The following is a 14692-nucleotide window of genomic DNA, read 5'->3' on the forward strand; positions in this document are numbered from 1 at the left end:
ACATGTATGCAACTCAAAGGAGAGGTACTGGCGGAATTGAAGTTGTGAGGGCGGGTCGTGAGCCGTGCTTGGGTAGTGCAGTCGGTAGAGCACTTGCCCACGAAAGGCAAAGGTCCGAAGTTAGAGTCTCGGTCCAGCACACGGTTTTAATACGCCAGAAAGTTTCATATCAGCGCGCACTCCGCTGAAGAATTAAAATCTCATTCTGAAACTCAAGGATGTTCGTCACTCGTATTTATTCCATTGCGACATCTCCTGATACTTCCTTCCTAGTTGCTATAACAATACTGACAGCAAGAACTATGGCCCCTTTGTATGCAACGACTGAACATAGGCAGCAGTGGATTACTACTTTACTACCTGGAAGTTCGTAGTATCAAATTTCAGTAGTACCCTTTCTACGAGGGCTAGTCGGAAAGCAAGGAACGATAGGTCGCGAAATGGAAACCACAGTGAAATTCAAAACTGTTTTATTTGCAACGGTTAACTACACCTTCCAGCTACTTCTATACTCAGTTGCCCCTCAGACTTAGACATCTGTCGTAGCATTGTACCAACTTTTCAATTCCCACGTTACAGAAGACAGCCGCCAGTGCTTTTCGATAATTTTCTACTCTTGACTGCAGCTTGTTGTCTGTGTCAAAATATTGTCTTTGTAGTCGGCGGTTCATATGAGCAGAGATGAACCTCAGCGGTAGCCAATTACGGGCTGTATTGTGGGTGATCAAAAACTTCCTATTGAAAACGCTGCAGGAGCATCTTCATTGCCCCTGCAGAGTGCGGCCGAGAATTGTCGTGTAGAATGAACTGCATGACAGTTATGTTATGTGGACTGCATAGCTTCAGGCGAAATCTTTCCCCAGGCCCTCATACTTGGTGGAAGACATTAATTTCTAGCCATTTTTACGTTCTCACTGTGAGCTCTGAACTGAAAAGAGTGACATGATGCGATTACGGACGTACTAGACACAGTGCCCAACACATCTGGGTAAAGCTTCATCATATTTTCACTGCATTTTCCATTTCACGACCGATCGTTCCTTATTTTCCGAATAACCCTCGTATAACCTACACCACTGATAACAGTTTAAATAGAAAACTTGTTAAGTCGGGTGACTGCTGAAACTAGTAAAAATTGTTCCTTTATAATTCTATGGGACATTTTTTAGCGTTTTTTAATGATGCATCCCCTCTAAATTACATCATTAATTTTCAGACCCGTTAAGATTACACTTTGATCTTCTTTAGGTTGTGCTCCACAGTTTTGATCAAAGACTATTTTATGTTTCCTACCAAAAGCTGCTCTTGTTTTACGGAATCAGAAGTGCCAGTCACTAGGCCCACTTGCTTCGACAGCACTAACCAGACACATACTTAACTCTTATGGACACATGGTAAAGTCTGCCAGACGATGACTTAAACTAACGAAACTAGTTTTAGTGTTATAAAGATTTTTGCAGATTTTTGTGGCATAAATAAAAATTGCTGTGTCGGTAATAGAGGAGACTGATAAAGGCGATTAGACATCTAAGAAAGATAACACATTAATAAGTTCATTTATAATATGTGCACTTAATAATTGAGATATATACATATATATATAACTTTTGTATAGCTGTAAGTTCTTCTGGTGCTGAATTATATAGAATGTTATTAATGTTCATGATAGTCTTGAATGCTGATACTGTTAAAAAAAGTCCCTGAATAATAGTAATGTTTACTAGGGAAGTGCTAAGTAGTCGTGTTGTCCTCACTGCAGTCTTCCGTATTAATGTTTATTAGTCTGCCGATGAACTGAATCTCCGGGAGAAGCTCTGAGTGCAGCTGCTTGAATAGACGCGCCGGCCAATCAGAGTCGCAGGCAGTGCGATCCGACCTCTAATAGTGTTCAAATGTGCCGTCTTCCGCGTCGCTGTGAGCGATACAGCCGATACCGCAAAAATGTCAAAGCTTTAATTCTTATCAGTCCTATATCTGCTGCCAAAATATATAAAAAAATGTTAATCTATTCGTGACAATATTACACATTACAGAGTAAAAATGTAAACCGAAGTTTGCAAAGAACATTATTTAGTAAAAAGCTCAGACAGAACCATATAAGTAGAAAACAAATATGAAAGAAATCAGTGGAAACATAGATGTTTCACGTCATTACATATCAAAATTGTTAATGTCGGTAGCATTCTGAGATTATGTTCGACATCTTTTATTCTATTCCACCATTTTTTACGCAGAAAATGCTCTCTGGTGAATCATGTAGGACTATCAGGTAATAAATCTCAGAAAGTTATTTCAACATTCGTTTTACAGCTCCGTCTATAGATAACTTTCCCAAACTTTCATGTTCATCGAAAGTCACTTCTTGCACTACATTCATGTCGACAGCAGTAGAGCTCTAACCAAATAGTTCTTTATGTTCCTTTATGTTATATTGCAGTACCTTGATCATTTTGAGATCAAAAGTTTATTTTACCTAAATTTCGAATATTTATATGTCTCCCTGTAAGGGTGTGCTATAAACATGTATTAAGAGGACGTGTTAAGCGGGTAGCTATCTAAATATCCACGTTCCCTTTCCTTTTTTCTCCCGCCACGAATTCCTCTCCTTTCCCAGCCTCTTCATTTTAGAATGGCATTTGCAACTTACGACCTATTTGCTGGATGTATTCCAATGTCTGTCTTCCCCTACAGTTTCTGCCCTCTATAGCACCCTCTAGTACCGTGAAAGTCATTCTCTGACGTCTTAACATATATCCTGTCTTTCTCTTTGTCATTGTTTTCCAAATATTCCTTTCCTCTCCGATTCTGCGCAAAACCTCCTCATTCCTTTCCTCAGTCCACGTAATTTCCAACATTCGTCTATAGCAACACATCTCAAATGCTTCGATTCTCTCCCGTTCCGGTTTTCCCACAGTACATGTTTCACTACCATACAATGCTGTGCTCCAAACGTACATTCTCACAAATTTCTTCCTCAAAGTAAAGCCTATGTTTGATACTAGTGGACTTCTCTTAGCTAGGAATGCCTTTTTTGTCAGTGCTAGTCTGCTTTTGATGTCGTCCTTGCTCCGTCCGTCAAATGTTACCTCGCTGCCTAGGCAGTAGAATCCCTTAACTTTAACTACATCATGACCATCAATCCTGACGTTAAGTTTCTCGCCGATCTCATTTCTGCTACTTCTCATTACTTTCGTCTTTCTTCGATTTTCTCTCAGTCCACATTCTGTGCTCATTTGACTGTTCATTCCATTCAGGAGCTTTCTCAATTTCACTCAGGATAGCAATGTCATCAGCGGATTGTATCATTTATATCCTTTCACCTTGAATTTTAATTCTGCTCCTGAAACTTTCTTTTATTCCCATCATTGCTCCTTCGGTGTACAGATTGAACAGTAGAGGCGAAAGACTACCGCCCTGTCTTATTATTAATCCGAACACTTCGTTCTTGGTCGTCCACTCTTATTATTCCCTCTTGGCTCTTGTACACATTGTATATTATACGTCTTTCCCTATAGATTGCCCTATTTTTCTCAGAATTTCGAACATCTTGCACCATCTGACAACACTTTTTTCAAGACGACAAGTCCTATGAACGTGTCTTGATTTTTCTTTAGTCCTGCTTCCACTATAAACCGTAACGTCAGAATTGCCTCTCACGTACCTTTACCTTTCCTAAAGCCATACTGATTGTTATACAGCGCATCCTCAATTTTCTTTTACATTCTTCTCTGTGTTATTCTTGTAAGCAACTTGGGTGCACGAGCTCATTGTGCGATAACTCTCGCACTTGTCGGATCTTGCAGACTTCGGAATTGTGTGGATGATATTTTTCCGGAAGTCAAATGGTATGTCATCAGACTCATACATTCTAGACACCGACGTGAACAGTCCTTTTGTTGCCACTTCCCCCAATGATTTTCGAAATTGTGGTGGAATACTTATTATCTATGCCTTCTGCCTTATTTGTTCTTAAGTCATCCAAAGCTCTTTTAAATTCTGATTCTAGTACTGGATACACTATCTCTTCTAAATCGATTCCAGTTTCTTCTTCTTTCACATCAGACAAACCTTCCCCTTCACAGAGGCCTTCAATATAGTCTTTCCATCTATTCGCCCTCTCCGCTGCACTTAACAGTGGACTTCCCGTTCCACTCTTAATGTTACCACCCCTGCTTTTAATCTCACCGAAGGTTGTTTTGACGTCGCTATATGCTGAGTCATTCCTTCCGACAATCATTTCTTTTCCGATTTCTTCACATTTTTCATGCAACCATTTCGTCTTAGCTTCCCTACACTTCCTACTTGTTTGATCACGCAGCGACTTGTATTTCTGTATTCCCGAATTTCCCCGAACATTTTTGTTCTTCCTTCTTTCATTGATCAACTGAAGTATTTCTTCTGTTTCCCATGGTTTCTTCTCACTTACCTTCCTTGTACCTACGTTTTTCTTTCCTACTTCCGTGATTGCCCTTTTTAGAGATGTTCATTCCTTTTCAACTGTATTGCCTACTGAACTATTCCTTATTGCTGTATCTATAGTCTTAAAGAACTTCAAGCGTATCTCGGCATTCCTTAATATTTCCATATCCCACTTCTTTGCGTACTGATTTTTCCTGACTAATCTATTGAAGTTCAGCCTACTCTTCATCACTACTACATTGTCATCTGAGTCTGTACCTGCTTCTAGGTACGCCTTACAATCCAGTATCTGATTTCGGAATCTCTGTCTGACCATGATGTAATCCAATTGAAATCTTCCCGTATCACCCGTCCTTTTCCAACTCCGCCTCTCGTGATTCTTGAACAGATAATTCGCAATTACTAGTTGAAATTTATTACAGAACTCAATTAGTCTTTCTCCTCTCTCATTGTTTGTCCAAAGCCCGTATTCTCCTGTCGCCTTTTTCTTCTACTCCTTCCCTTCAACAGCATTCCAGTCCCTTATGGCTATTAGATTTTCATCTCCCTTTGCGTACTGTATTGCCCTTTCAATATCCTCATATACTTTCTCTATCTCTTCATATTCAGCTTGCGACGTCATCATGTATACCTGGACTGTCGGTATTGGTTTGCTGTCGATTCTGATGGGAACAAACCTATCACTGAACTCTTCACAGTAACACACTCTCTGCCCTACCTTCCGATTCATAAAGAATCCTACACCTGTTATACCATTTTCTGCTACTGTTGATATTACCCTATAATCATCCAGTGAAATATGGCTACACTGAGTCACAGCGCCAGAGATTGCGCCAAAGAGTATTATTCAGCCGCCTCCACAGGCAGTAGTTGTTCAGAAGCGGTGGTAGGCAGAGTGCTTGTCGTGAAGTCGTAGTGGAGAGTTCTTGTCGAGAAGTCGTAATGGGCAGTAGTTGTCGAGAAGCGGTGGTAAAGAGTTCTTGTCGAGAAGCGGTGGTAGAGAGTGCTTGTGGAGATGTTGCAGTAGCGTGTCGTTGTTGAGAATATCCCATGGAGAGTGCTTGTTCAGATGTTGTCATATTGATTTGATGGACTAGAGTGTACTTTTCGTCAATATATATGAAGGTAAAAAATTCCTTTTTTTATTATTTCAATGTCTTAAACAATAATGCCTCTTGGTCACAGGTTCAGTCAACAAAATACTGGCTCGTGTTCATGTATTAGACTGTAATTCGGGTTTCTATGTGCAATTATAGTATTTCATTTTTATTTAATTAATTCAGTCTAAATGGTATCTAAAATATCTTGTCTTATTGAGGAAGTACCGTGCCAGATGTGTACGTTGAATCACACTTCCATACACAGAACAGTTACGTTTGTGTTTTGTTGTTTTGTAGGTTTTATAGTTGCTGGGGACTTAATTAATTAATTGTGTTAACGGAAGTTTTGTTTCATTTCTTGTTGTTATTCTATGCAGTCAGATTGCGTACTAATACCAGTTAGGGCCAACGGTTACGAGGCTGCGTAACCGGACAGACGGTAAAAATATTTGCATAATATTTATTTAATTAAGCCCCCATGCACCAACCAGAAATCCTTATCTTCTTTGCATTTCACCTCATTAACGCCTATTATATATAGACTGAACCTATGCAGTCCCCCTTTCAGGTTTTCTAGCTTCCATACCACGTTCAAGCTTCTGACATTCCACATACCGACTCGTAGAACGTTATCCTTTCGTTGAATACTCAGTCTTTTTCTCATGGTCACCTCTCCCTTGGCAGTCCCCTCCGAATGGAGGACTATTTCGGAATCTTTTGGCAGTAGAGAGATCATCATAACGCTTTTTCAATTACAGTCGACGTGTCCTGTGGTTACACGTTATATGCCTTTAATGCAATGTTTTCCATTGCCTTCCTCTGTCTGTTCCCCCGCCCGCTTTTGACAAGGCCGTTGGCAGAATGAGGGTATGGTAATGCCTCCAGTAATACGTCTGGTAACGCAAAGATCATGTGGCTTACACAATGGTGTGAACGAAAGTGACGAATTCAGGTCACAGAAATATATTAGCTGTTAAACAAAGACAAGTGGTCAATAAAACCAGAAATACATTTTTTCGACGATTATATGTCACAGGCTAGTCAGACATATTTGAGTAGGTAAGTAATGTTTTCAGTAATAACTTCTTGTCCCTATGTCCTGCACTGTATGACACGTACGCTCTATTAATTTTCAGTTTAACATGTATTTGAGAATAGCTATGAAGCCGAAATCACGACTGTGTCAAAAAAAAATGACCAATTAACAGTCAAATGGGGGAATTTATTTTAAAATAAAAAGAATGCAATGGTTGCTTCCCATACTGTGGATCAGCTTATTCTTGGTGGATAAAGCTGTTCTAATGTTATAAGGTTTTAAAGAGTTGGTCTTTTTTGTTGAGAGATATTACGTAAGGAATACATACAGTGGGCGTATCATTTTGTTATCATTTTTCGTTCTGTTTTCTTCTGTTCCACTTCTTATTTTGTGGAATACTTGTTCTATAAGTGTAGACAGTTATCCACAGACATAAACCTCATTGTCATCCAACTTAACTTATTTAAAAATTCCAAAAAGATCCGTTAATGTTACATCTGTAAACTGTAAACAATATTTATGTAGCATATTTGCAAATGTTGTATGCACAGAAATAATTATTGTGATGTGATACAATCATATAAACATACAGTAATCTGCAAAGCCATGTTATTGATTTTCATCATATCACTTTGTTTTAAAATTAAATTCATTTGTTTAGTGCTGCAGCAGTATTATGTCGAACTAAAAATTCAACAATCATAATATACATCCATATCTTAAGTGTATTTTTTTACATGTAATGTCTACGAATTGTAAGACTTGATTACTGACTTTCATTAAAAATGCATTTTGATTTAAAAAATAGAAGAATAATTTAAATTAGACAAATTGTGGGCAAAGAGCGCCAACTCTTCCTCGCTACAAGCTCCACAACACAGACTGGCGCGACTCCGTATTAAAATCATTAGGCATAAAAATTTGTCTTGGACCATGCCCTCATACACATGAAACAAAGATCATTAAGGGCACAAATCGATGATTTGTGGGGGGGGGGGGGGGATATCAAATCATTCGCAATACTCGAAAAACAGCCCATCTTCTGCTGATTTAATGCAGTCCGCCACTGTTTCCTCTTTTGTTCCAGTCTTGTCAGCTCAGAACAACACACTAAACGTCCTCGCAGTTATTTGTCGTACATTTGCCAATCTCTGTCTTCCACAATAATGTTTGTCCTCTACGGATCCCTCTGGTAGCACGAAGTTATTTCCCGACGTCTTATCATATGTCCAAGCCATAGAGTATAAATATCTATGGCGTGAGCATTCGGATGCGCAAACGGGAATTCTGTCCGGAAAATCTCCTGCAGCTTAAGCCACGTGATTTTGGGTCGGGGCATTCTCGTCGTATAGCGCTTAGGCTATTTTGAGTGATCTTCGTGGCCACATATAGATCACCTTCAGAAGCACCGTGCAACTTTGTATACGCGTTTTACTCTCATCTTAACAGTTTGATACCAGAAACTGAAGTTAGCTTAAAGATGTGAAGACCAAAAGTATTGTGATTTTTCGCCACACCATGATAGCTCACATTTCACTTTATTTACGATTTTTCGGTAACGGGATAAGAAATGACAGCCAATAATATTTTTTTTACGTTTTCTGTCGCACTTGTTCATATTGTCGAATCTCTTTTATAATTAATCACGTTACAACGACGTTAACCCCCCCCCCTTCCCCCCCCCCCCCCCCCCCCATGAACGATGGACCTTGCCGTTGGTGGGGAGGCTTGCGTGCCTCAGCGATACAGATAGTCGTACCGTAGGTGCAACCACAACGGAGGGGTATCTGTTGAGAGGCCAGACAAACGTGTGCTTCCTGAAGAGGGGCAGCAGCCTTTTCAGTAGTTGCGGGGGCAACAGTGTGGATGATTGACTAATCTGGCCTTGTAACAATAACCAAAACGGCCTTGTTGTGCTGGTACTGCGAACGGCTGAAGGCAAGGGGAAACTACGGCCGTAATTTTTCCCGAGGGCATGCAGCTTTACTGTATGATTAAATGATGATGGCGTCCTCTTGGGTAAAATATTCCGGAGGTAAAATAGTCCCCCATTCGGATCTCCGGGCAGGGACTACTCAAGAGGATGTCGTTATCAGGAGAAAGAAAACTGGCGTTCTACGGATTGGAGCGTGGAATGTCAGATCCCTTAATCGGGCAGGTAGGTTAGAAAATTTAAAAAGGGAAATGGATAGGTTAAAGTTAGATATAGTGGGAATTAGTGAAGTTCGGTGGCAGGAGGAACAAGACTTTTGGTCAGGTGACTACAGGGTTATAAACACAAAGTCAAATAGGGGTAATGCAGGAGTAGGTTTAATAATGAATAGGAAAATAGGAATGCGGGTAAGCTACTACAAACAGCATAGTGAACACGTTATTGTGGCCAAGATAGATACGAAGCCCACGCCTACTACAGTAGTACAAGTTTATATGCCAACTAGCTCTGCAGATAACGAAGAAATGGAAGAAATGTATGATGATATAAAAGAAATTATTCAGATAGTGAAGAGAGACGAAAATTTAATAGTCATGGGTGACTGGAATTCGAGTGTAGGAAAAGGGAGAGAAGGAAACGTAGTAGGTGAATATGGATTGGGGCTAAGAAATGAAAGAGGAAGCCACATAGTAGAATTTTGCAGAGAGCATAACTTAATCATAGCTAACACTTCGTTCAAGAATCATAAAAGAAGGTTGTATACATGGAAGAACCGTGGAGATGCAGACAGGCTTCAGATAGATTACATAATGGTAAGACAGAGATTTAGGAACCAGGTTTTAAAATGTGAGACATTTCCAGGGGCAGATGTGGACTCTGACCACAATCTATTGGTTATGAACTGTAGAATAAAACAGAAGAAACTGCAGAAAGGTGGGAATTGAAGGAGATGGGACCTGGATAAACTGACTAAACCAGAGGTTGTACAGAGTTTCAGGGAGAGCATAAGGGAAAGAAATACAGTAGAAGAAGAATGGGTAGCTTTGAGGGATGAAGTAGTGAAGGCAGCAGAGGATCAAGTAGGTAAAAAGACGAGGGCTAGTAGAAATCCTTGGGTAACAGAAGAAATATTGAATTTAATTGATGGAAGGAGAAAATATAAAAATGCAATAAATGAAGCAGGCAAAAAGGAATACAAATGTCTCAAAAATGAGATCGACAGCAAGTGCAAAATGGCTAAGCAGGGATGGCTAGAGGACAAATGTAAGGATGTAGAGGCTTATCTCACTAGGGGTAAGATAGATACTGCCTACAGGAAAATTAAAGAGACCTTTGGAGATAAGAGAACCACTTGTATGAACATCAAGACCTCAGATGGAAACCCAGTTCTAAGCAAAGAAAGGAAAGCAGAAAGGTGGAAGGACTATATAGAGGGTCTATACAAGGGCGACGTACTTGAGGACAATATTATGGAAATGGAAGACGATGTAGATGAAGATGAAATGGGAGATACGATACTGCGTGAAGAGTTTGACAGAGCACTGAAAGACCTGAGTCGAAACAAGGCCCCCGAAGTAGACAACATTCCATTGGAACTACTGACGGCCTTGGGAGAGCCAGTCCTGACAAAACTCTACCATCTGGTGAGCAAGAGATACCCTCACACTTCAAGAAGAATATAATAATTCCAATCCCAAAGAAAGCAGGAGTTGACAGATGTGAAAATTACCGAACAATCAGTTTAATAAGCCACAGCTGCAAAATACTAACACGAATTCTTCACAGACGAATGGAAAGACTAGTAGAAGCCGACCTCGGGGAAGATCAGTTTGGATTCCGTAGAAATACTGGAACACGTGAGGCAATACTGACCTTACGACTTATCTTAGAAGAAAGATTAAGGAAAGGCAAACCTACGTTTCTAGCATTTGTAGACTTAGAGAAAGCTTTTGACAATGTTGACTGGAATACTCTCTTTCAAATTCTAAAAGTGGCAGGGGTAAAATACAGGGAGCGAAAGGCTATTTACAATTTGTACAGAAACCAGATGGCAGTTATAAGAGTCGAGGGACATGAATGGGAAGCAGTGGTTGGGAAGGGAGTGAGACAGGGTTGTAGTCTCTCCCCAGTGTTATTCAATCTGTATATTGAGCAAGCAGTGAAGGAAACAAAAGAAAAATTCGGAGTAGGTATTAAAATCCATGGAGAAGAAATAAAAACTTTGAGGTTCGCCGATGACATTGTAATTCTGTCAGAGACAGCAAAGGACTTGGAAGAGCAGTTGAACGGAATGGATGGTGTCTTGAAGGGAGGATATAAGGTGCACATCAACAAAAGCAAAACGAGGATAATGGAATGTAGTCGAATTAAGTCGGGTGATGTTGAGGGTATTAGATTAGGAAATGAAACACTTAAAGTAGTAAAGGAGTTTTGCTATTTGGGGAGCAAAATAACTGATGATGGTTGAAGCAGAGAGGATATAAAATGTAGACTGGCAATGGCAAGGAAAGCATTTCTGAAGAAGAGAAATTTGTTAACATCGAGTATAGATTTAAGTGTCAGGAAGTCATTTCTGGAAGTATTTGTATGGAGTGTAGCTATGTATGGAAGTGAAACATGGACGGTAAATAGTTTGGACAAGAAGAGAATAGAAGCTTTCGAAATGTGGTGCTACAGAAGAATGCTGAAGATTAGATGGGTAGATCACATAACTAATGAGGAAGTATTGAATAGGATTGGGGAGAAGAGAAGTTTGTGGCACAAGTTGAAAAGAAGAAGGGATCGGTTGGTAGGACATGTTCTGAGGCATCAAGGGATCACCAATTTAGTATTGGAGGGCAGCGTGGAGGATAAAAATCGTAGAGGAGACCAAGAGATGAATACACTAAGCAGATTCAGAAGAATGTAGGTTGCAGTAGGTACTGGGAGATGAAGAAGCTTGCACAGGATAGAGTAGCATGGAGAGCTGCATCAAACCAGTCTCAGGACTGAAGACCACAAGAACAACAACAACGACGTTGTAGATGGCAGCGAAGTGTCAGGAAAAAACAACGCATTTGGAATTACGAAACTGTTACAATAAACACGGTAAGCGATTTGCACCACCTGCTTATCCATGATTATTTTCAATTTTTCGTTATTTACCCTTCTGTTTTTTACAGACAAGTAAAATATCTATAACATTTTTTCGCTATCTTATCAGAGAAATAAAACCATACACTGTGCACAAGAAAAAATAAAAAAATACATGGTTTATGCTAGAAATTTGGAGTAATAAAAGAAGTGACAGCCAACAATATTTTTTCGCTTTTTCTATTGTACTGATTCATATTGTCGCATTTGTTATAATTAGTTACGTTACAGTGACACCGTACAGAAAATTGTGTTATGCAGAAATAGACGCACACAAGGGTTTGAGAACCTGCGTAAATTCTAGAAAATCAATCAGACTTCCATGTATAAATTTTATCTGTGTATGAACATAGGACCGATATGTACACACAGACTGGAAGTTTACTCAAACCCACTTGCAAATTTATCTAGCACTTGTCTGGTAAACACATGGCCATAACATCGTAGAAATTATCGCTACAATACGAGTTTTTATAACACCGTGTCTTGATATTTTTCAACATACAAAGTTCTTCATGTCAATATGACATTTACAATTACACATACCGAAAGAGGTGACGCAGTGGTTAGCACCCTGGAGTTGCATTCGGAAGGACGACGGTTCATACCCGCGTCAGAGATGCAGGTGGTTTGAGGAGCGTTATAGTGAACTCATGTTGACGTCTCGGCGACCAAATTCGCCTGATTTAAATCCTGTGGAACCCATCTTGGTCATTATAGGGCGCCATCACTGCGTACGCAAATGAGCGGCCCGTTATTTACGCGAGTTACATGACCTGGGCGTAGTCTTTTAATGCCACACACCTCCATAAACCTACCAAGAAACTGTCGGATCCCTGATATGCAGAATCAGTGATGTATTTTGTTCCAAAAACGGACAAAGAAGCTATTAAGCAGGTGGTCATCACGTTTTGGTCTCATCAGTGTATAAAACAAGGCCAATACGTGTAATATTCAGGCTTCGCTGCTATCGCAAATTGTAGACAAGCAGCGTTGTCCCGAAATCACGTGAATAGCACGATATGATGTTGAAAACATGCGCAGAAGGCTATGCTCACTCCATAGACATATATATTCTATGGTCCAAGCATCCTGCTCTTTCTTCCAGTTACTGGTTTCTGCACTATCTCTTTCCTTGCCTCTTATGCGTAGAACCTACTCCTTTCTGCCCACGACGTAAGAAACCATGAATATGCACTGCATATTTGGGGCGTCAGACTCTCTCCTTAACATGTCTGGTTCTGTGAACGCTTCTTGACGTACAGGAGCGACGCCCCCCCCCCCCCCCCCTCGCCCGTCGTCGTACGTGATAGATTTCCCAGAACAGGGGTCCAGCGGAAGTCCCTGGTTGCGCCAGACAGTTGTGAAAATGCGCGAACAGCCGTGGATCCAGGCGTCACATCCTGTTCCCATGGTTTCTCCAAAGCGCTGCAGGCTTCCAATGCCCGCCCTCTTTAATCTGCGTCGCTGCCAACGGGTTCCAGTTCTTCTGATGAATGGACGCAGCAAAGTAACTTTACACGATGGACCAGTTAGTGGCATACGAAAGCTAATCGTACATCTGTTATCACAATGTCGACAGGAGATCAAGGAATTCTTGCTTTTTACTTGTTCAGCCGACACGAACGACGATTATCATGGGCAGACGTTTATCACTGACATCAGATATCGTCTATCCACAAGTCCACACCGCAAACCGAGATCTTCTGGAGGATCGGGCTCTAGGTGACAGTATTGGCTGCTGCTCTGCCATCGTGTTTCAGCCCACACTTCATTCCATGCGTAATTATGTCCTCTCTTCTTGTGGGCGGTACACTGGATTCGAAGATAAGTGCCCAATGTGTGTTGCGTCATTTGCGAGGAATTCCACATACTCGTTTTTTTCTTTCAACTGTAGGCTGGGGAGGGGAATCATTTGAGGGGGAGGGGGGGGAGGAGGGTGTTCGCTTGCTCTGCTGGTATCCAGAGATCGCGTTGCTTGGGTGTCGAGAGCTGATACACTTAATGAGTCAAATACATCTTCACATACAGGTACATCTACATCTCCATACATACTTCGCAAGCCACTGTACATTGAATGCAGAGGATTAATCATATCAGTATTATTCCATTCCATTACCCTGTTGAGGGAGGGAAAAACGACAGCGTGCTTACCTCATCACAACTAAGTACCCTTCTTTCCAACGAAGATCTTCCTCGTTTCCCGAAACCCTGGTACAGTCTACCTAAATTTCTCTCCTTGAGAATTCGCTACTTCAGAAAACACCAATTTTGTACACCTGTAAATACGTTCTGTATCTGTTACTATCACTGTCTTTATCGTAATATTAATACCTGAACACGAAAATAGAAGTACTGAATTTCAATATTACGAGGGCAGTTCAATAAGTAATGCAACACATTTTTTTTCTGAAACAGGGGTTGTTTTATTCAGCATTGAAATACACCAGGTTATTCCCCAATCTTTAGCTACACAACACTATTTTTCAACGTAATCTCCATTCAATGCTACGGCCTTACGCCACCTTGAAATGAGGGCCTGTATGCCTGCACGGTACCATTCCACTGGTCGATGTCGGAGCCAACGTCGTACTGCATCAATAACTTCTTCATCATCCGCGTAGTGCCTCCCACGGATTGCGTCCTTCATTGGGCCAAACATATGGAAATCCGACGGTGCGAGATCGGGGCTGTAGGGTGCATGAGGAAGAACAGTCCACTGAAGTTTTCTGAGCTCCTCTCGGGTGCGAAGACTTGTGTGAGGTCTAGTGTTGTCATGAAGAAGGAGAAGTTCGTTCAGATTTTTGTGCCTACGAACACGCTGAAGTCGTTTCTTCAATTTCTGAAGAGTAGCACAATACACTTCAGAGTTGATCGTTTGACCATGGGGAAGGACATCGAACAGAATAACCCCTTCAGCGTCCCAGAAGACTGTAACCATGACTTTACCGGCTGAGGGTATTGCTTTAAACTTTTTCGTGGTAGAGGAGTGGGTGTGGCGCCACTCCATTGATTGCCGTTTTGTTTCAGGTTCGAAGTGATGAACCCATGTTTCATCGCCTGTAACAATCT

Source organism: Schistocerca cancellata, chromosome 9 (genome assembly GCF_023864275.1).
Source record: "Schistocerca cancellata isolate TAMUIC-IGC-003103 chromosome 9, iqSchCanc2.1, whole genome shotgun sequence".
Classification (NCBI taxonomy): Eukaryota; Metazoa; Arthropoda; class Insecta; order Orthoptera; family Acrididae; genus Schistocerca; species Schistocerca cancellata.